This window comes from Chiloscyllium punctatum, chromosome 18 (assembly GCF_047496795.1).
Source record: "Chiloscyllium punctatum isolate Juve2018m chromosome 18, sChiPun1.3, whole genome shotgun sequence".
Lineage (NCBI taxonomy): Eukaryota > Metazoa > Chordata > Chondrichthyes > Orectolobiformes > Hemiscylliidae > Chiloscyllium > Chiloscyllium punctatum.
In genome coordinates this window covers 58,422,552-58,447,002 of record NC_092756.1, presented here as the reverse complement: position 1 = coordinate 58,447,002, position 24,451 = coordinate 58,422,552, and the positions used below count along the sequence as shown (strand labels likewise).

General features: G+C 40.4%; 1 pseudogene; it reads right to left on the bottom strand.

Moving 5' to 3' along the window:
- Positions 1 to 24,451, bottom strand: part of LOC140489023 (Ig heavy chain C region-like) — a 36,880-nt pseudogene that overhangs the window by 1,940 nt on the left and 10,489 nt on the right.

Genomic DNA, 24,451 nt, shown 5'->3' with positions numbered 1-24,451 from the left:
CAGAGTTCTAAAATGTTACAGGAGCGGTGAACAGCCATGGAAATTCTGATCATTATTTTTAACGTGATCAAAAATACTTTGCGTTATTGGTGCGATGTCATTCTCTAATTAATGTCATTCTTCCTCGTGAGCTCTGCTTGGAGTAGATCTGAAAACAAGACATTGAGTGCAGCATTGGACCTCGAGAAGGACACCCATCTCCTTAAGTCTTTCCCTCCCTTCAGTTAGTTTATGGCTGGTCTGTACTTTCACTTTATTTACCAAGCTACATTTTTAAATTTCTTCACAGAGTGGGGAGAAAAAACAAACAAACAAAAGTGTCTTAAATTAATCTACAAATGCGATGGTAATGTGCACTAATTTTATAGACATCCACCACTCACTGTGTAAACATCGCCACCCCAAAACATGCTAAATCAGCCTGTCTCTAGTTCCTACTTCATTCATCTCTATTGTAGCATTCTTACCAGAATTTATTCTCCTGCCTCATCCACCAATTTCAGAGAGAATCTGAAAGAACCTCAGTGAGATCACGACTATCCCAGTTCATCAAATGTGATACCCACTTGGTCTGTGGTCTGATCCCATCAATGAAGTTAGAGCTCAGTAACAGATAAAAATCGATGTCGTACAATGTCCAAGGCCAACAGGTCATTCCTGAGCAGGGAATGAATCAATGAACGCATTTTGATTTCGTTTCAAGGTCACTGCATATTTTAACCACATCATTTTGAGACCACAACATCATAAGATAGAGGATCAGAATAAGGCTGTTCGGCCAATCCAGAGTTTAGATCAGAATTATGCTGGAAAAGCACAGCAGGTCAGGCAGCATCCGACGAGCAGGAAAATCGATGTTTCGGGCTAAAGCCAGTCTACTGTCTTCTCCCCATACTAAACAAGAGCCGATTTATCTCTGGCTTGAATACACACAATGGCATGGCATCCACAGCCCTCTGCAGCAAAAAGTTCCACAGACTCATTACCCTCTGGCTGAAGAAATTACTCCCCACATCTCAGTTCTAAACGGTGCCCCTTTGACCCTGAGAGAATGTACCCTTGGGTCCTCGTCTCGCCTACCAGTCAAAACATCTATTCCACGTTCACTCGACCTCAGTCTCTCAGTATTTTCTATGTTTCAATCACATATCTCTCCAATATCCCCCCTCCACCCAAAACCTATCCTTGAAGCGACTACCAGGCAAGGATTCAGCACTCTGAATGCCTCTCCCAGCATGATCAGGCAACAAACTATTTAACAAAGCTCACTGTCTATATATCTATCTTCAACAGAGAGGAAACATGCTTTTCTGACTTGCAAAAATGTTGAGTCATGAGCAACGCTAACGTCACACTCAAACTGAAATGCGATACGTGGCATGTTGGGAAACGAGAAGCTGTACCGTGCTGTTTACTATGCCTGATAAATTAGCGTGTTTGATTCACATCAGAGTTTAGAGTGATTTGTAGCTCTCTCAGTATGTGTCTCTTACCCTGGAGTGTGGTGATGTTTTTACTTTGAATGTTCCCTCCATGTGTGACTTGGCAGGTATAGACTGCGTTGTTGAACGATTCACCATAAGGGACCATCAGCCGACTCGTCACCGAGAGGTTCCCGTTTGCCTCACGGGAGACGTGAAGAAGCCAGAATCCAAGGGTCGGCCATTTTTCAACCAACTCACGGAGATTGACTTCGGATGGAAATCGATGATTGAACAGACATGGTTGCAAACTTGCTGCTTGCAATTTCTTCACTGAAGCTCACAGTTAGGAGAAGAGTTGGTGGGAGAGGATCTTTAGGAAACACATTGCATAAGTTATATGACGAATTTCATAACAAATACAATCAGTTCTCATATATCAAGGTTTCTTGTGGTTAATGGATACAAGAATCATAATTGTGCAGAGTGCTGGAGAAGCTGGGATCCACACAGAAAGATCAGCAGGACAATGTGAAATGCTAAAATTGTAGGACACAACATGTGAGTCAAGGAGGCATAGAAACTATATGCCGGTAACATCAGAAGGGAGATAGCAACGTTGAATGGTATTCGTTTTAATGACAGAGTCTGATGAACAAGGCAGATGAATTATCGGCATAAATGAGGAAATGATGCGGTTGCTATCATAGAGACATATTGAGAGGCGGGCAGGAGTGGCTATTCAATACTCCAGGAGTTAGTGACTTCAGGCGAGACAGAGAAAGATGGAAAAGGATGGGGTGGGGGGAGGGGGGAGGTGGGAGGTGGCGGGGTGTGCGGTACAGAATGTTGCTTCTGTCGCAATTCTGACAAGAGTATTTTAGGCTGTAAAGAGAAATGAAATCATGGGTACCTCCTCAAACAAAGTCAAATGGACAGTACTTCAAAACCAAAATACAGCAAAAATAACTACTGGGAGAGCACGATAGACCTTACTATAGGTCCAAAAGACCAAGTGCACATACATGGGCAAATTTCAGAGAAATGTAAATTAAACAGGGGAATGAGAAAAGAGGTTTTTAACTTCCTCAGCATAGGCTTGGATATTCATTTTGTCAAAAATTTAGAGGGAGCAGAATTCTGAAACTGCCCCAGGAGAATATTTTAACAAAGTATGTGTTTAATACAGAGAATTTTAATCCAGATCTTATAAGAGAGGGGTGAACCTGAGCTTAACTTTAGGGAATGAAGTCGACCCAGTGGGTAAAACATCAATGGTGGAGCACCTTGCAGACAGTGATCGTAAATCAGTTGGATTTCAGATTGTACTGCAAAGGAATAGAAATTGGCCCAAAGTTCTGAAAAGAGGAAGGACAATTTTAGTAAAATCAGGTAATGACTTGACCAGAGTGGACTGGAAGCTGACATTTATTGGTAAATCTGAGTCAGAGCAGTGTGACACATTTAAGAAAGAGATAGGAAAATCACAGGGAGGACATTTCCCACGAAGCCACTGCGTGAGATCAGGAATGCAGCGGGCTCTGGACACCAAAGGGCATGGAGGGTGAGATAAAGAGAAATAAGGGAGGCTTCCAGTCTATACTGAAATCTCAAAACGATAGAAATTAGTATGGAGTACGGAACGTGCAAGGGGGAGTTTGAAAGACAAAGGAATTAGAAGAGCAAAAGGAACCATGAGAAAATAATAGCAGCCAAAATAAAGGAAAATAGTTTTTAAAAGTTACAGGCTCAATCATAATTAAAATAATTATTCGGGAAACAGTAATGCCCATTAAGTGTTATTATTGGAGTGGAGCCGGAGGATTAGGTTGTGGTCAAAACGAATGTGTTGTGTCAGTGTTCACTAGTAAGAGGGACAATGTGGGGACAGAAAACATGGAGGGGTGTTGTGATGTACTTTCAGAAATTAGGACACATGACATAATGTTCTGTGTTGTCTTGCTGAATGAAAAGTGGTTATATTTCCAGGGCAGATGAAAAGTATACCAAGCGGCTGAGCGATGCAAAGGATGAAATAGTTGGGTCGCTGACAATAATTTAGAATTCCTGTCTGGCCACAGCAGTTGTGCCAATTGAGTGTAGATCAGCCAACGTTGCACTGTCATGCAGGACGAAGGAAGGGATAAATAATGAAAACACAGATCTGTCAAGCTCGTCTCAGTGGTGGGGAAACTATTGAGAAGTGAAATTAGTCTTCATTTGGAAGATATATCAACACTTTTCAGCACGGTTTTATTGAGAGGAAGTCATGTGTAACAATTTGATAGTAGTTTTCAGAGAGATAACTCGATGTCCAGATGATAGCTATAATCACAGTCAATGGGATCTGAGTTAATTTGACAAATTGGATCGAGTACTGGGTGAGTGGTGGGAGCAGGGGATAATAGTCATTGGGTGTTTGTGTGACTGGAACTCTATGTCTCCTGGTGTTCAGTAGGGATTGGTGTTGATTTCCTTGCTATTTCTCTTACATACCAATGATTAAGACTCAAATTTAGGAGGATTAGCCAGTGAATTCACAGATGAAGTGAAAACTGTCATGTTGGTAAGTCACGAGCATAATGGCTTTAGATTGCAGGAGGATATAAAAGGGTTGGTTGAATGTGAAGAGAAGTTGCAAATGGAAATTAATCTAGATAAATGAAAGGTGGTGTAATTCGGCAGAAGAATCTGTGAGGTATGACGTTTTGAATGGTGGAACCCTGGAAAGGACTGAGCATCTTCGGTGCATGTACCCACCGATCCCCTATAGTACTGTGTCGTCTGAATAAAGAGGTTAAGAAGGTGAGAGGATATTTTCTTTTATGAGCCGAAACATTGACAATGAAGAGTAGGGAGATGATACTGGAACTAAATACAACACCGGTTAGGCCATACTGAAGCGTTGTGTGCATGTTATCGAAGGAATGTGATTACACTGAAGGCAGTATTGATGAGATTTTCCAGGATCTTGCTTGGGTTGGAGGGTTTTAGTTATGGAACTGGATTAGATAGACAGGGGTTTTCCTTGGAGCAGAGGAGAATTAGGTAGTAGATTATCATGATGTCTAGAATTACTTTAGGCATAGACAGGGTAAACTGGATGAAACGTTTCCCCTTGATGGAGAGATCAATGCCTCAGGGGCACAGGGTGAAGGTAAGGCCAGGAGCTTCCAAGTGGATCTCAGGGGAAAACAAAATCAAACAGTGGGTGGGGTTAGCCTGGAGCTCAGCATCTAAAAGTCATGTCGAGACGGAGCCCCTCATAAGAAGTATGAATTATTGAGATGCATCCTTTCAAGGGCAAGTCACACAAGGCAATGGATCATGTGCTGGCACATGAGACTGGAATAGTTCGGTGGCTGTTATTGATAGGCGTGAACTGGGTTCATCAATGGGCCTTTTTCCTGTGCTGTATAAGGTGATTCTGTGAAAACGGTTATAAATAATGCCTTCTTCATATTAATCCCAGATGCTCTGTTTATCTCAGTTCCCACAACACGTACCTGGACATGGCATTTCTTTGCTCTTGTGTGACCCGCTGTGTTGAACCTCACAGTAGATTTTGCTGGAGCAACCTGCCGTTGACCCTGGCAGGGTTAACTGGCTGCTCAGGGTGTAGGTTCCCTTCTTGTTTCTCACTCATGGGTAAGTCTTCAATCCAGTCGTGATTAGCTCCACTCCTTTCTTCCAGGTTACCTTGGTGACGTCAGGGGAATAGTCCATCGCCAAACAACCAAAGATCGCAGAACCGGTGTCGTGCTCCTGACAGGAGGAGACCAGGACATAAAGCGTGGGGGGAGATGGTGTCTCTACATAGAATGACCAATTGAGAATGTTAGTTTCTGTTCATTTTACCTTATCAGTTACTCAAATGTATCCTCAGCTGTAAACGTTTGCCAGTATTCTAGCGCTACAGCATAACTGGAGTTTATTGTTGTCTCCTAACAGTTGCTGATCATGATCATTAGTTCCCTCTTTAGAAACATGCCCTCGACCTTGACCATTGCCATATAATTTAGGAAGAAGAACATCCTGATCCCACCCCAGTAACTATTTGAAGATCTCAGCAACTGACACTTTCACTGGATTGCTGTGAAGAGCAGAGAAGTTTCACAAAATACAAACCAAGGAAATGCAGATTCATCGAAATTCTGCAGTGTGTTCAAACAGGCCATTTGGCCCAATAGGTCCACACCCACCCTCTGAAAAGTAACCCATCCAGACCCATTCCACTAACATATTATGCTACAGTTAACCCTGACTAATGCACCTAACCTCCCAATCACTAAACACAACATTTGCAATTCCCCAAGCTTGCACATCTTTGGACTGTGGGAGGAAACGCACACAGATATCGGGAGAAAGTGCCAACTCCACACAGACAGTCACCCGAGGCTGGAATGGAACCCGAGTCCTTAGCACTGTGAGGCAGCAGCGCTAACCATGGAACCAGCGTGCTTCCCCACTAGGTACCGTGCTGCTGGAAAGACCCACCAGCTGGCAGTACCCCCGGAGAGAAGTCAGAGTGAATCATAGAACATAGAACATTACAGCGCAATACAGGCCCTTCGGCCCTCGATGTTGCGCTGCCCTGTCATACTAATCTGAAGCCCATCCCACCTACACTATTCCATGTACGTCTATATGCCTAGGTGAAAACAATGACTACAGATGCTGGAAACCAGATTCTGGATTAGTGGTGCTGAAAGGGCACAGCAGTTCAGGCAGCATCCAAGCCTGTCCAATGATGACTTAAATGTACTTAAACTTGGCGATACTAACTTTGCAGGCAAAGCATTCCATACCCTTACTACTCTGAAAGAAACTACCTCTGACATCTGTCTTATACCTATCTCCCCTCACTTTAAAGTTGTGTCCCCTCGTGTTTGCTGTCCCCATACTTGGAAATCAGGTCCAGTGATCCTTCCTCACTTATCAATGCAAGGCAATATGTTCTATCTGGGAGGAAGGTCACTGCAGCAGCAGCACAGGCAGGAGCTGAGCACTGGGACGGGGAGGAGGGCTGTCACGGCTGAACTCATGCCAATTGTCTGTTAGTTGAAACATCTAATTTACAATTATCTGAATTCTGGAGGCCTCTGAAAAATGGAGGACCATTAAGGTTCAGAGACTTTGGAGTGTTACAGCTGAGTATTTATGTAAATATGATTTGAGAAATGAACGAGTAATCTTTAACTTTAGTAACTATCAAACTGACACACAATTCACCACCAAACCTCATCTTTCAGACTAACCACTGCACTTACTCTGTCTAGACCTAAATTTCCACTCACATTGACAAACCCTACTCTGCTATACACCCAATCATGTCCGGAACACACAACCCCAATCACACGAAACAAATCCAAGGCAATCCATATTGGTAGTGTAGCTGAGCAGAGAGATCTCGTTGTCCATGTACATAGTTCCCTAAAAGTTGCCAGCCAGTTTGATAGAGTTGTTAAGAAGGCATACTTTGTGTTGGCTTTCATCGATAGAGGGACGAGTTTCAGAACCACGAGGTTAGGCTGCAGCTGTACAAAACTCTGTTGTGGCCGCACTTGGGAGTAATTTGTACTGTTCTGGTCACCACATTATAGAAAGAATGTGGAAGCTTTGGAAGAGTGCAGAGGAGGTTTACCAGGATGTTTTTTGGTATGGAGGGAAGGTTTAATGAGGAAAGGATGAGGGTCTGGAGGCTGTTTTTGTTTGAGAGAAGAAGGTTGAGAGGTGACTTAATTGAGACTTAAAAGATAAACAGAGGGTGGACAGTGAAAGTCTTTTTCCTTGAATAGTGATGGCTAGCAGGAGAGGACATAGATGATAGATGTCAGTGGTTGTTTCTTTACTCAGAGAGTAGTAGGGCGATGGAACACACTGCCAGCAACAATAGTACACTCGCCAACCTTAAGGGCATTTAAAAGGTCATTGGATAAACATATGGATGAAAATGGAATAGTGTAGGATAGATAGAATTCAGATTGGTTCCATAGGTCAGCGCAACATTGAGGGATGAAGGGTCTTTACTGCACTGTAATGTTCTATATTCTAGATTCCAGGTGGACATATGATCTCAATTCCTTTCAGTCATTTACACTCCTGCTGCCCTGCACCTGGCCCATGGTGAATCTGGCCCTGACTAGACCTGGCACCATCATTTTCACAACCTCTGACAAAAGCCCACTACCCAGGACATGACCTCAGCCCTTGATCACTGACCTCTCATCTTACCCAAGTCAACCTGTGCACATTGCATCCTAGCTCCTTTCGCATCTGTGCTTTACAACCGACCATTTTGCCAGACTCCGAGCTTTGCATGTTGACAACACGTCCACCTGTCACTTCATTACAGTGACCTTCCACCCCGAAACATCCTGGCACTCTGCCCACCTCTTCACTAACCAGCCTGGCATCCTGCCCACCTCTCCATAAACCTGCCTGGCAAAGACAGACCTCCTGTATTTCAGCTCAAACACCCCTCACCTACCAAGCACAATTCGAACAAATTATCCTGTGCCCATTACCATTTACCTTGATGCCACCTTGCCAGACAGAGTGCATGCAAGCTTACCCAGCAGCCAGCCAACACCTCACAGCCTACCAGCGGAAACTCTCCCACATGCCCAATCTAGCCCCTCAGTTGCTCATCACCTACCAACTTTGAGCCTACTCCAACATAAATTCAGTGAGTCATAAAGTCGTACAGCACAGAAACAGTTCCTTTGGTCCAGCTCATCCATGCTGACCAGAGTTCCCAAATTAAACTAATTCCACTTGCCTGCCTTTGGCCCATATCCATCCAGACCTATCCTGTTCCTGTAGCTGTTCAAATGTCTTCTAAATGTTGGACCTATCTCTGCATTTACCACTTCCTCTGGCAGTTCATTCCAATGTTTTGGACAGTTACAACATAAAGCCCTAACTCCTGCACCCAGTGCTCTGACCAATGAAGTTACATGTGCCAAACACCTTCAACACACCAGGTATTTTGAGACAATGCTTTCAAGAATCTATGAGTCTGAACCCTCAGGGTCCTCAGTGTTCAACATCACTATCCAGTGCCTTACCAATAACTCTGTAAGTTGTGACCTGATTTATCTTCTCAAAAAGCAACACGTCGTGTTCATTTAAATTAAACTCCATCTGCCACTCCTCAACCCATTGGCCCAGCTGATCAAGATAACTTTCACTGCCAATTATACCACCAATTTTGGCATTACGTGCAAACTTACAAACCTACAAACCATGCCCCATTCAATGTTTTCATGGCTTTCAACCAATATTGTCGCCTGTTTCACTTTCTCCCACATATCTGTAGCATTTTTTTAAGGATTGAAGGAATCTATCTCCTTATTGAAATCATTTAATGTTTTTTCCTCAATCAATTTCTGTGGTGGAGAATTCCAAAGGTTCACCGTTCTTTTGCTGAACAGTAAACAATCAGGTTCAATGTTATCGGTGTGTTGGGAAGACTGGTGAGCAGCAAGATTAATGATGATCCCATGAATGGAATAGCCTTCTGGAGGAGTCAAGGTGCCTTCTTAAGCTTCCATTTTGCATGCTGACATGTCCCTTCGGCAGCATGTTCCAAAATTGTGATCCTTGAGGATAAGGGCGCACATGCATGTAAATGCTTCTCCTGAAAGCTTTCCTCCAAATCAGACTTCAACTTGACTCTCAACTATTTCCCTGCCCGTTTCCTCTTCCTCAATCGCAGCCATGGGACTCACTTCCTAACAGCGCTGTGAATGTGCTAATACCACACAAACTTTAGCAATTCAAATAAACTGATGATAACTGGTTTCTCAAGGCGATATAAAAAGTCAAAAATATGAAAACAATTTGGTGAAGAGGGGCTCTCTGGATGCTTCCACACCTGTCTAGAGATTCAAACAACCACTGGAAGAATTGTAAATTATTTGAGGCATTGTGTGTCTACACAAGATGACATGGTTTCCTTTTGTGTGATTTGACTGTATTTTCACTGAATGAACAGAGCTATTTCTTAATCATATAATAGGAATCAAGCATCCCTCATTTTTAGCAAGGCAATCACACATTATATTTCCTTCTTTCAGGGAAGTATAGTGTTATATTAATGAAATATGATGATTGGGATGTTTCAATTGGAAATTGTCAGAGATTTAAAGTTTACTTTCATGAGCAATTAATTTCACCCTCATTGTGTCACAGTACTCACAGGAATGTCTTTCAGAAATGGTGTCTCCCTTTGTTATGGGCAATGGAATCAGTAAATCTGGGATAGTTTTTGCTTGTTAATCAAAGGTGTGAAAGAGTTTTACCAAAGGGAGACCTGTGGATTTAGCTCACAGATGCTCCATGATCTGAGTAAGTGGTGGAACAGTTCGAGGGGCTGAGTGCCCTTCTCTTGCTCCTACCTTCCTATCATTGTGTCAGTCATTAAGCCAGCACTGGCGGTGAACACTTTTTATTAAAGTATTTCAACAAATTAATTATTTCACATATGCTTTTAAAAAAAAACTTTTGTTGATTATTTGGAACGGGATCGTTGACATTCTCTATTTGAGTGATCAAAACAACTTCCACCCAATTACAGCAGCCAGTGCACTCTGGAGTGTGTTGTTACCTCATAAAAGTTTCTTGTGAAACTACAGCTCGAGATCAGGGCGCTCAAATTCAATGATTCTCTGATATTTAATATCTCTGAACATTCGCAATTTGTTCAAATGCATCTTTTCTCTGAAGAACGTGTTTAATTGAACAGAACTTTTTTCAATGAAACAACAAACTTTAAATGCTACAAAACCAAAATAAAAGACATAAATTTCTGAAGAAATTCAGCAGGTCTAGCAGCTCGTGTGGAGAGAAGGCAAGGTTAACCTTTCGCATCCAGAGCCACCCTCTTCACCAAATTGTTTTCATGTTTTTGATACAAGAGCTCAAACTGTTGAGATAAACAGTGATTACGTTGGCTTGACTCCTGTTGGAAAAAGGATTCATGGCAGAGGTACTGGATGGTCTGAGATAGCAATTGAAGACCAACTGAAAAGCTATCTCCATCTGCTGCAAGTGTTGGATTCAGCGGAACCCACACTGTACTGAACAATCAAATTCAGCTACAGCACTGATTTAATATAAAGTAAAACAGCCTAAACATAATCTCATCAAATATGCTTCGAAAATGATTCATTATGGATTAGTTATAAATGATATTGTTAGAACAGCAAGTCAAAAGCTGGGATTTCTTTGAGCACTTACTCCATTAACCCCATCCATCGATGCCCAAAAGCTTGTGAACAAATATTGATCTGAAAAAAGCTGCTAACCACCAAAATTCTGTTTAATATCTAAGAGACACAAGTCAGGACAGTGATTGAATAGATTTCACTGGCCTCTGTGAGTGGAATTCCAACAAACACCCAAACATCTCAATCTGCTTTCTTGCACTGAAGTAACCTGATAAGAGATGGTGTTACTAACCTCTCTAACAGGCCACCTGACACAGAATCAGGGACACTACGACAACATCACAACAGACCTGAACACAATGATCTCGACATTATCACGGAGAACAAAGCCCACCTGTTTGACAGTACATAAACCATGTTAGTTATTAACACCTTCCAACAACCAGGGATTGTTCCAGAATATCTGTACAATGAAAGTAACATTTCAACATTTATCCAAGAACACTTTGACAGCAGCTTCAAATTGTTCAAACTCTGTGGGAACTATAGAGGAATAAAACTAGGAATTGCATTGCCATCAATTCACTGTCACTGGATTCCAACCTCAAACTCCCTTCCTCTTTCCCCTGTGAATGTTGCTGCACCAGACGGTCTACTTAGTTTGAAAAAGATTAAAATGTTTTGAAGTGTAATATGACCATTGCCAGTGACATTAAAAGCTGATAATAGGTTTTCAAATAATAAAATGCAAAAAAAGTATGATTCTACATTGTGTCACGAAACATGTCCTGCATAACCAAGGCATAAAGAAAATATACAGCATATTTCCCTCTGCCTCACTCAATCAAATATCTCTTATTGCCAACAACCAATTTCAAAACTCTTGCTATCTGCCTTTTGTTCCTGAAACGTATGTTCTGATTGGAACAACTTAGTCAGGGCTCTCAATTCTGAGGCACCTAATCGAATATTGTATTTCTGGTCGATAAATGTGGTTTTGAAGCGCGAGATGAAATTGAACTGTCTGAGATTCAGGTATCCAAACTGGACAATTTACAAATGGTCAGGACCGTTGACAAGTTAGTCAGAGATAGCACTGAAACAAACTGTACAACAGACTTAATCCTAGAGGAGACATTGCTCAACTCCTCACGTCACTGTAATTGAACATTCATCAGAGGAACTAACCAGTGGATTAATGTGAACAAGAATGTGTTCACAATGAACATAAATAACCACTGAGTTAATAAACATAATAAGTCATTGTATTTAACAAAATTATTGAGGTGGGAAATATCGCCAATAAAAGCACAGATCCGGAGGAAATGGATTATTCTCTAAACTATTTTTACATATTCTTCAAACGTTCCTTGAACTGTGGAGATTTTGCATGCGCTGCATAAAGTCAATACTGCATTCCAGTGTGGAAAGCATTTCTGTTGAAGGAATCAGGGCAAGGTCATTTTCTTGTTAACTGCTTTTAATGAACGAAAATGTGTAAAAACGTATGAATTGAAAACATGCTTCTGTCTGGAGTTGCCCGCTTTAACAGATGTCTAAGTAAATGTGGGCAATGCTGCCTCACAGATCCAGGCACCCAGGCTCGGTTCCAGCCTCGGGTGACTGCCTATGTGGGGTTTACACAATCTCCCCTGTGTCTGTGTGGATTTCCTCCCACAATCCAAAGATGTGCATGGCAGGTGAACTGGTCATGCTATATTGTCCATAGTGTTAGGTGCATTAGTCAGGGGTAAATATAGGGTAGGGGAATGGGTCTGGATGGGTTAGTCTTCAGACAGTCGGTGTGGACTTGTTGGGCCAAATGGCCCGATACATACTGCAGGAAATCTAATCTAAATGATTGTCACACTTAACTAATGTGAGCAGATTCCTTCCGATCGCTACATTGCAATAAATCGGTCAAGTATATTAATTAAAATAAATATTACTCTATTTTCAGTGTCTGAATAAACAATGCGCTCCGTTATCCTCTCGTTCATGTCTTCTGCAAATTTGTGAACTCTGCATACGTCTGAACACATCGATGTAAAATGAATTCTCTGCATTTGCAGCAAGTACTCCCATGGTTTTAAGAGTAGAGTTCCTACAGTATGGAAACAGGCCATTTGGCCCAACAATTCCACACTGACCCTCTGAACAGTAAGTAGCCCACCCAGACCCATTCCCCTAATTTATATTTACCCCTGATTAATGCACCCTAACCTAGACATCCCTGAACACTATGGCTGTGCTAAATTGCACAAATCACCTGACCTGCGCATCTTTTGGACTGTAGTAGGAAACCAGAGCACCCGAAGGAAACCCACGCACAGGGAGAATGTGCAAACTCTACACAGGCAGTCACCCGAGGGTGGAATCGAATTTGGGATCCTGGAGCTATGAGGCAGCAGTGCCAACCACTGAGCCACCATGCTGCCCTGCGAGTTCATGGGTGGATTATTTTAATTAATTCGAAATTTGGCCTTGGTCACATAATTCACTATAGCAGTTGTTTCCGAAAGAATGACTCTTCAGTTGATGTTTTGTTGTCAAATGTAACTATTTATTTAAAATGCACAGATTGGGAACGCTTAAAGCACTGTGCAGATTAAATAATTCAGTTAATGGTTTATTTTTATCCTGCAAATCCAGTTTAATCAGGGACATAACAATTAATTAACTCAAGTTACGTGTGAAACTGATTAAAGCAGTGAAACTGATCGGTTCTTCATAGAATTGAGCAGAATTTCCAAATGGTCTTTGCCAATGATCTTTTCCAGCCAGAAAAATATGTATGTAGTGTACAGCGGAATTGAAAGGTGTTTGTTGATCAACTGTAACACTGTCATGGCATTTTTACTCAAGAGCAAGAACTATTAGTACATTAGACTTTTGAACTTCTATTTATATTTCTCTATGACTTGTAAACTGTTTAAAGACAGACTTTGTGATTGAACTAGATAGTGGAGTTCTGAATGTGGATTGTGGAGCATGGATTAGATTAATCCGTAATTATTTATTTTAAGTAAAAATGGCACCTGAAGGTATCTGTTTTCCCTTCATTTCTAAAACCTTTGCGATTTGCCTTTCACTTAATAATAGGCTTTATGAAATTTCAACTCGCAAGCTGATTGCATTGAATGAGGAACCTGGAGCGGTTCACTGTCACCAACCGTGTTAACATTGCAAAAACAATGTAGAAACCAGAAACGGTTTCCCAAATATAACACATTTAATGTTACCCAAGCACAATGCCTCCTCAACAGATCCACGATCACCAGATCACAACACTGTGTGTTTGCAGCAGAACTAGCTCTGCAAACATTTTCAACAGAACCAAGAACATGATGTAACCTCACAAAAAAAGACCAAACTGAAGTCTAACAAAGCTGCTCAGAATCAAGCAAACTAATTATTAAATTGAATAGAAATAACAAGTCATAACAGCAGCCTTGTTTGTGAGGGGACTTAACACTTAAAGCTGTAACGTTTCTGGCAACAGTTCAACTTATTTCCAACCTGCACACCCTTCTTGATCATGATAATCCTGTGCAGCACACATTAGAGCAGTTAAATGCATATATTGATTAATCACTTCATGGTCAAATCAAAATTACTGAATGGACAAATATTACCACATTATAATTTTAAGTTAGTTTCAATTACATAAACTTATCAATTCTGCAGTTTCAGATTTTAGTCCCAAATTTTATTTTGAATGAGGCTACTCAAAACAAAATTAAGTTAGTTTACAATTAGAACTGAGTTCTTTTTTTAAAAATGTCAATGCATTAAAAACTCGTTTTTTTTCATTTCTCACACTTCTGGGTTTCTGCCTTAAGTTAGTTTTCAGACCGTTACAAATGGATGTAATGTTTTCAATCAAGCAGAGAAAAATGTGTCATATAAGTTGAACAAATGCAGAAATTATTCGTGAAAAACAAAAGAACTTCACAAATATTGGTAATGAACAGTAATCCAGAGAGACATTCTCCTCACCAGAAAGAAAACACCAATTACAGAAAGCATGAAAACGCAGATCAATTTCACAAACTGAATAAGAATTCAATCAACTCAATTCAACAGAATCAAGGAAAATAAAATCAGAATCCAATCAACTCAAAGCAACAGATTTGAATGAAACATAATCAGAATCCAACCAATTCAATTCAACAGAATCAAATAAACCAATTTCAAAAACCAATCAACACAATTCAACAAAACCAAGTAAAAACAAAGTCAGAATCTAATCAACACAGTTCAACCGAATCAACTAAAACAAAGCCAAAATCCAAAAACCTGCTGCGCTTTTCCAGCAACTCATTTTCAGCTCGGATCTCCAACATCTGCAGTCCTCACTTTCTCCTCAAAATCCAATCAACTCAATTCAACAGAATAAAGTAAAACAAACTCATAATCTAATCAACAGAATGAAATATAGCACCGCAAGAAAATTCTATGACAGTTTCTAACCTGCTTGTCATCAACTAATTAACAAAATAAATGAGAAAATGTAATCATGGTAAGAACATATATTCAAGAAATGAATAATGATATTTTAACATATTTTAATCATGTTTGGTAATATCTCGAACATGTTTGAATTCTTGCGTTTGTTGTTGATAATAAAACTCACAGTCAGGATGCCACTGACATTAAACATTATTTATAGCTGACTGATTAAGAGACATTAGGTGTTTCAAGTAACCCAGCTACACAGAATGCCCATCTGATCAAAAAAGAGATACACTGAACAACTGACTCCATCATCACCATTTTCACTATTTGCTGAGCCTTAACTGAAGTCTATCATCAGTGTGAACAAAAATCAATCCAAACCAAACCAAACTCAGCACAGAATCTGAGTTCCATTTAATTTAGAAATTAGTCACATGAATAGAAAGTTTTTTAAAAAGTCACTGAGAAAGTTCTAAGTTCTTACCTGAAGTCACTGTCACCATGGTCCTTTGGCCCTAGTAATCAAGACCATCACAGTGTTACATTCTCTGGACTGGGTCACACAATAACCAGCTCTGCATAAAACAAATCAAAAATCTACCATCATTTTAAATTTTCAGAACCACAGGCAAAATAAAGTCACGATAAATCTTCATCACATAATTGCGCTAGTGAATTCTGATCATTCTTGATAAATTTTAATACTGTTTTATCCTTCAAAGAGTAACACATGAGCTGATTCTCAAAATCCCCAACTGGTGTATCAATAATTACCCAACAATTTTACAAATTAAATAGTAATACTGGCATAAAAGCGCACAGAACTAATACTGCACTGCAACTTAAGACGGTTTGTAGAAGTAATCACTGACTAGTTTCAAACAATGGAGGCTGAATAGGTTTTTGTATTGATCATAATTGTAGTGTCATTCCAGTTATATCACTGTGCGACACCTTGTGTCAAATACTATGACAGACTGTAAACTGTAAAATGCAGATAATTTCTTCACTTCCTAGAAAGCAGTGATTCAGACTCCTCTAAGAATGACTTGGTGCATTATTTCAGCTTTTACTCTTCATTGTATTTTGAAAGCTTGGAATACTTTTCCAGGTTTGGTCTGCATTTAACTTGACAATCCTCACGAAGAAGATAGAAACAAATTATACATTTGTACAAACTAGCACTACTGGATTGTGTTTAAATTGCATCTCACATTATTTCTCACTCCTGCCACTGTAGAAATCACCAACTTGAGATAAATCCTTGTCAGTGGTTATTGTATGAGGACGTCGCTGTGCACAACACTGTGACCCACTGTAGTATCACAATGATGTAGACCAGTACACTCATTCTCTGTTCTTTACTCTAGGTCGCAATTTTCATTTGAAAGAGCCATTTAGTACTGATCATGTTCAGAATTAATGCCATAGTTGACATGACAATTAGCAGCGATTTCCTGAGCTGTCAGATATATTAAAACCAACATTTTGTCCGCGCATTTAATTGATCGAAGTGATAGCAGGACATATGACATGCCCAAAACATTTTCCCATTGTGTCACCAGTTTGCTAGTTTAAATGGTACATTTCCTCTTTGATAGTTATGTAAGAGGCAGCCTGAGATCTGCTTCAGATCGCAGTTGGTATAATTGCATTTAAAACTCGTACTGACCGTCAGGTTATGGTGGAATTGACAAAATGTTCCCTCGAGCTGTTTTTGAATGGGTCCAGCCCTGGTTCCTCTCGCTGTGGTATCTTGCACAGTAATAGATGGCGGTGTCTTCGATCTTCAGGTTCCCATGTCCAACGCGAAAATGTTGTTTATTTGAATTGTCGTTGGACGCAGTAAATCGATTCTTAATCGCTGGTGCATAGTTACTGCTGGATGAACTATAGTACCAAAGCAGCCACTCCAGACCCTGTCCGGGAACCTGTCGGACCCAGTGCATTGAGCTGCTGCTAAGATCGAAGCCGCAGGTTTTACAGGTCAGTTTCAGGCTGCCTGCCGGACGGCCAGTCTCTGCCTCTGGCTGAGTCAACACAACCTCCGATTGGACACCTTTAAAAAAGAAAACAAATAAACCACGAGCATTAATGAAGATTAAATGATGGCTGAGTCTTTGACATTCCAGCGGTAGACTAACATTGAGACAGTGACAAAGACAGACTTGAACAAAAAACATTCACATCATAAGAAAGTCAGTAATAAACTGAGAAAAATTGTCGACACAATCAATCTGATAACTTCTGGGAAGCGGTTCTGTCACGATCTTTCTAAACAAAGCCGACCCAGGAGTGTTGAATTACGGTCTAGTGCCCAGGATTTATATGGCGATCGGAAGGGGCAGGCTTACAGCTTCCGCCTGTTGGTTTCCTGATGGAGGCTGAGACTGGATCCTGGTCTCAGCTTGTACAGCCCGAACACATGGGATCATGTATTTACGAGGTTACGCTTAAACATGGACATATACACGTCTTGGGATATTTATTTTGCTGAATAGCTTCTTTGAGAGTGTTTTTATTTAAATGGTGGAAGTAAAATTGAGTAGCTTCAGGTCTGTTTCACATGATAGTTGCAAGTATTTTGTTTTTTAAAAAACAAATTCATTTGGATGTTAGCTTCCTTTATTTCTACATTCATTCACAAGCAGATAAAACTAAAATCAAAGTTCAAACATATTACCAGCTAGTAGAACAATTGAGCTTGTTTTCCCAGGACACAGCCAGTTTCTGTCCCACTACAAAATAACATATAATTCATACTAAACATTTCAAAATTCAATTTAGGCAACTGAACACAGAGCTTGTCCAAAGTGATTATATTTAGAATATTCAATTAGAAGTTAACTCCCTTTAATTCTACATTCCACCACAAGCAGATAAAGCTAAAAAGAACTTCAATAATATTATTAACCAACAAAATTAGTGACTTTATTTTTGCTGTCACTCAAAGTCTCTCTCACTTTACAAAATAACATACTATTTCTAATCTGCGTTTCTAAATTCAATTTGGCAACCGGATATGGAGCATGTCTAAAGTGATTGTGTTCAGAATGTGAGTGTATGTCACTAAACAGTTTGGACTCGGAGATTAGAAGCATCTACTTACGTTGCAGAATGTCTCTCCCTGCATCTTTTTTTTTCAAATTGCTCCGACCCTAAAATGCATATTAAAGGAAAGCTGTGTGCCTGAGAAACAAAAACTGAGTTGGCAGTGATACATAACACCTAGGGAAACTTTTGAAAGAGCATCTACTGAAATAGAACAGGATAGTCCATACGTTTTTTTAAAAAAATCCTCAACATCTAAACCATTGAAGTTAACCGTCTGGGTACATCAGGAATGTCTGGTTAAATTAGAGAGTATTACAATAATCATTACCACAAATGTAGGTCATAAACAGTACACTTCTCTGCTCACTGATAGCTCTGACAGGGGGAGATAACTCATAAAAATCAGCAAACATTCATGGTTATACTACACCAGTGTTAACCATGTATAAAGGACCCACTCAGTTTTAATGAGATGCATGAATCAGAGAATGGTGCAATAAGTGATGTGAGTGTGAACCAATTCAAGTTTGTTAATTTACTTTGAGATGATAACAAATGTGACTGCAATGTGGGATTTTGGATCCATTAACTTTATATTCAGGAGTTTTAAAGATACTCAATAAACAGACTGAACTAACCAGAACGTCATTGCATTCAATGTCCTGTTTTCTGACAGTCACACAGTGAATGCTGTATTCAGTGACTTTCCTTTTTAAAGAAGAAATGCCAAGTGAAATGTATCCATTGTGAGTAAATGGGAAAATATAGTTTGTTTGGTAGGATTTTACTTTAGTTGATTCATTTTCACTTTAATAGGCCAGATACAATAGTTGGCAGCAATTAAACTGACTGCAGAAAAGGTCCTTGAGTTCCCAGTTTCATTTACTGGAAGCAGGTGGAGTTTCTGCAGTGGATCAAAGATATTTTGTCTCACTGTTGACCAGTTGGTGGAAAGCAAACCGCAAAACATAACCACCGCCTCCTCAGAAACAAATCGACTCAGCAACAATGCTGGAGGAAAGTTTATTTATTAGTTATGTAACTTGGAGAACTAGTCACTCCTCTCATTGAAGGAAATATTCGCAGAGTCTCAGACACAACCGTAACATCAACAGTTCATTCGAGGATCACTACAGCACTGCTTAATTTTGAGAAAAATTGATAAATAGTCAGAGAGTCATGTAGTGAAACAACATGGATACAGACCCTTCGGTCCAACCAGTCCATGCCAGTCATAATCCCAATCTAAACTAATCCCACCTGTGTGTACTTGGCCCATATCCTTCCAAACATTTGATATTCATTTACTTATCCAAATGTCTTCTAAACGTTGTAAGATCATCCCACACAAAAAAACCATTCTCTGTGTTAAATGTTGTCTCTGATATTTATTTTTAAATTTTTCTCAACTCATTGTAAAAACATGTTCCCTATTGTTGAAATCCCCCACCATGGGGAAAATTCGCCAATGTCTTAGTCAAATATTGAAAACAATCCCAGCTCCAAATATTTACAAAATATCACTATGGATCTTCCTCGAGTCCAAAAAAGATTGTCCCCTTTGATCAATGATTTGTAAAATTTACTCACGTATCTACTGTGATAGACGTTTTCAAATAACTTTGGAAGTGCATCAATCGGATTAAAGTAACATTTCATGCACTACCCCCCCACACACAAAAAAGAACTAGTGTGTTAACATGATTTGCTCTGAGGAAGTCTACGATGGATTCTTTTATCAAACAAAATCATTTCCAATGTTGTGAGCGCTCGTCTATCTTCTGTGCAATGGTCTAAATTTTAAGTTGTGTCTGACTGCAGATGAAACCGGCTGATCTGGATAAAAGTACAGTTTGTGCCTTTCACATTGTGAATGTATATTGCTGACTTCAGTTGAATAAAGAAGTGTTGTCCCAGGCATCGTCTGGCACCATTAATTAGACCATTAATTTCCACATCACTAGCCAGATTATTAGGTGGAGTTTATTGATATGTGATATTTTTGAAACGAAAGCTTTGTATATTTCCAGTATGAATCATGTAAATTAGAGCCATTCACCTTTCCACTCATGACTTTATAAACTTATATGAGGTCAGCGCCTGAACTCTCACCCTCCAGTGAAAGAAGTTCCAGTCTATCTGGACATCCAACGGTGACTGTTCCCTCACATTCTGCTGTTTAAGATCCTCCTGCCACCCCAGGTCCACAGACAGTGTCCCTTGATACCAGTTCAATGAAATGAAAGGAACTTGTCCCACCATATTTTTCAATTTTCTTTGGCTTCAAACACCATAAAGAATAAATGTTTGTGTCATTGCTGATTTATGGGAGAATGCCGTTTACACAGTATCTGCTGAAATACCAGCAGTACCACCCTGAATCTGGTTCGCAGGTTCATCTGTTGCTCTCAAACGCAACCAGACATCAGGGAACAATGAACATCGCCCACCCACAACCCTCCACCATTCCTCTCTGTACTTCGCATTTGTGAAATCCGTGTTGTCAATAATCAGTTAAAAGAAAGTTTTTTTTTTAAAAACTTTCTTAATTTATGTTGCTGATCTTGGCTGAATAAAGGTATGTTGCTGTCAGCATTTCTGGGAACATGTCTGCATTTTTTTCATGTCAGGTTACAATGATATTAAGTCAAGAATTGTCAAAATGTCCTGGGAAATAACGTTTAGAAATGGGCCTATTAGCTCCTCAGGGCTGTACCAACTGTTTGAATATTGATACAGTTCTGCCCCTACTTTTTCCCATAAGCCAGGATTTACAGCATTGGAGATCATATCTATGTTGATAATGGATTAGACCCTACACAATGTTCCCGAATGTTTACAGTGCTATCACCTGCAGGGTTATGGACAACATGATATAAATTGGGTGTTGGCTGGAAGGCTCTGTCTTCACGTGATACAGGTGCGATGGGCGAAGTGATCTCTCTCTGTCGTGAAAGCGTCCTACTACCCTAAATTCATCTTTCCTACTTTGTCTCGTTCAGAGGCTCTGCACACCAGAAATATTCCAAGCATTCGTTTCAATGTGATCAATACATTGCACCTGATAGTCTGGCTAGTTATGTGGAAATTAATGGTCTAATCAATGGTGCCAGACGATGCCTGGGACAACATCACTTTATTCAACTAAAGTCAGCAATATACATTAACAATGTGAAAGGCACAAACTGTACTTCTTTCCAATTCAGCCAGTTTCATCTGCAGTCAGACACAAAATTCAGACCATTGCACAGAAGATAGACGAGCCCTCACAACATTGGAAATGATTTTGTTTGATAAAACAGTTCGTCATAGACTTGCTTAGAGCAACTCGTGAATATTGTTTGATTTCTTTTTGTATGGGGTAACACATGAAATGTTACTGTATTCCGACTGATATGAACCATTTGCATTTCAAGTTATTTGAAAACGTCCTTCACAATAGATATGGGAGTAAATTTTAGAAATCATTGATCAAAGGGACAATGTGTTTTGGATTCAAGGAAGATCCATAGTGATATTTTGTAAATGTTTGGAGCTGTGATTGCTTATATTTTTATCTAAGACATTGACATACAGTGGACAACATCACAATTTGCTGTAACATGAAACTCACAACCACCGTGAACCTGGAAGGCGATGGTTCAGAATTTAACAAGGACCTAGCAAGGTTCGTGGAATGGACCAACGAATGATTCATGAAATTTAACAAAGACATTTCTGAAATGATTAATTTAGCTAGGAAGAATGTAGAGACACAAATTCACATCTCTGTTTGCATTTCAATATACTATAAATTACTTTTCTATTATATCCTAAAATACTTGTGTCTTTGTTTATATTTTAAAAACTCTATCTTGTTCCGGTGTTAAGATAGTTTCTTTAATTATTTCACTCAAGACTGTATGCTGTATTCTTGCCTCAGTATTGAGCAAACTCGGTTTGGTGCCAGCTTATATCACTTGAGCTGCTTTTTAAGGAAGCGAATCTCTCCACCTGTTATGTCAAAATAATCTGTTCATGTTTAGTTCGAAATAAATCATGTTAATATCATCCCAAATTCAGGCTCGGTTATTTTGTATTTATTCATTGGAAATGAACAGAATATGACTGATCTGTTCTTGGTGGAGTGGGAGAGGGAGTTAAAGTGTTCAGCCACGGGGCCGTGGGTTTGGTTGGCACGGGTGTCCCAGAGATGTTCTCTGAAATGATCAGCAAGTTAGTGTCCTGTCTCCCTGATGTAGAGCAGAGCACATCAGGAGGAACAGACACATCAGATGACATTTGTGGAAGTATAGATAAATTTCTCTGGATCATTTGGGGCCTTTTCGGAGGTGAGGGGGAGACGTGGGCGCAGATTTTGCACTTCCTGTGGTGGGAAGGGAAGGTGATAGGGGTGGGGAGTGAGCTGGTGGAGGGGCATGGACCTGACGAGGGAGTCGCGGAGGGAATGGTGCCACCGAAATGCAGATGGGGTAGGGAGCGAAATATACCCGAGTGATGGGGTCTGTTTACAGGCGGTGGAAGCAGCGGAGGATGATATGATGTATGCAAGGTCGGTGCGTTGGAAGTTGAGGACCAGAATGGCTCCCTGTTGAGATTGGAGGAATGGGGTTCAAGGGTATCGTCGACCACGTGGGAGGGGAAATTGCAATCTTTGAAAAAGGAGGTTATCTGGGATGTTTTATGGGGGAACTGGTCCTCCTGGGAGCAAGTGCGGTGGAGGCAGAGGAATTGACAATAAAGGGATGGCATTTTTACAGAAGGTCGGGTGGGAGGAGTGTAGCCAAGGTAGCTGTGGGAGTCAGAGGGCTTGTAGTAAATGTTTAGTTGGTCACTGGAGACAGAGGTGGAGAGGTCTAGGAAAGGGAGGGAGGTGTCCGAGATGGTCCCTCTGAAGTTTAGGTCAGGGTTGAAGGTCTTATTAAAGTTGATGAACTGTTCAACCTCCTCGTGGTAGCATGAGGTGGCGTTGATACAGTCATTAATGTAGCGGTGGTAAAGGTGGGAAATGATACCAGTGTAGTTGTGGAAGATAGACTGTTCCACAAATCTGACGAAGAGGCAGGCATAGCGGGGTCCATACAGGTGTCCATGGCTACCCCTTTCGTTTGGAGGAAGTGGGAGGATTGAAAGGAAATGTAGTTTGAGGTTGAGCATGTACTGCTTGGGTTGGCGTGACAGGAAGAAACGGAGGGCTTCGAGGCTACATCATGGCGTTTCGATGTGTACAGGGCCTGGACATTCTGTTCTTTGTGGGGCTTTTCAATAGCTTGCAGTTATTATGGAACTGCAAGGACAATGGCTGGGAACTCGGAAAAACCAATGTTTAAGTCTTCTGCTTGAAGCAAATTTTGACCAAAATATTTAAACACCACAAAGCTCACTGTAGGAAATGCCAGTGCTGCAACTTTTAATAATATTTGAAACTTTATTAAAAATCGGGATTTTAGTCATAGTTTCTGAAATAATCAAGAAAATAATTAACCGTTAGAATAAGCTCTTTCAAAGAGAGAGGGTTTGCAAAGTTTGAAACCATACAGTGCTGTGCTTTATTTGAATTCAATGTCGGTCAGAGTTTGATACAGCCAAGGTGATCTCTCCATATATTGATTCTGTTAATCTGACACACCGACATACCTGTCTGTACAAAACTGTTTAGTTGATCAAAATTTAGGAAATAGATCAAACAGAATGTATTCGGCTGGGAAGGTGATGGATACAGAAGACATAATCAAAAACTGGGAACATTAAATCTGAAGAAAGACTAACAAGTAGTACAAGATCAAAGACATGAAAAGGTGCATGTCAATGTGCTCCAGACATTAGTAAATCGAATGAGCTTGTTCGATGGTCGAGAGACTCGTCCAATGACGTCCTGGAATTAGACCGTGAAACAGAGATTGAAAGGTCGATTTGCAAATGTCACTTCGATGTGATCGCATCACACTCTGTGTCCTGATATAGGCCACATTGGCAGATGTTTCCGCCAGATTGTATCCACTGGATTTATTTTCTGATCAGAAGTGAGATGTGTGGCTTGCTGTTGGCACATAGAAACAGGAAGTTGCGCTCCAGCTGAGAATGATACACGAGGCGCTACTTTCCGTATTATCAGCACAAACAGTCTTCCTACCTCTGAAGGTGAACACACCTGACAGTGTCAAGAACAAACGGACAGATTGTTGTTGGTCTCAACATTGTATTCAATTCCATTCCCATTTTCCACAATGAAACAGAAGAGACAGAAGATTATTTCAGCGAGAGCAAATTATCGGTCAGAGAGATAAGCAGCGTTACCACCAGGTGAAAGGAGCTAAATGACATTGTGTAGTTTCACTCATAAAC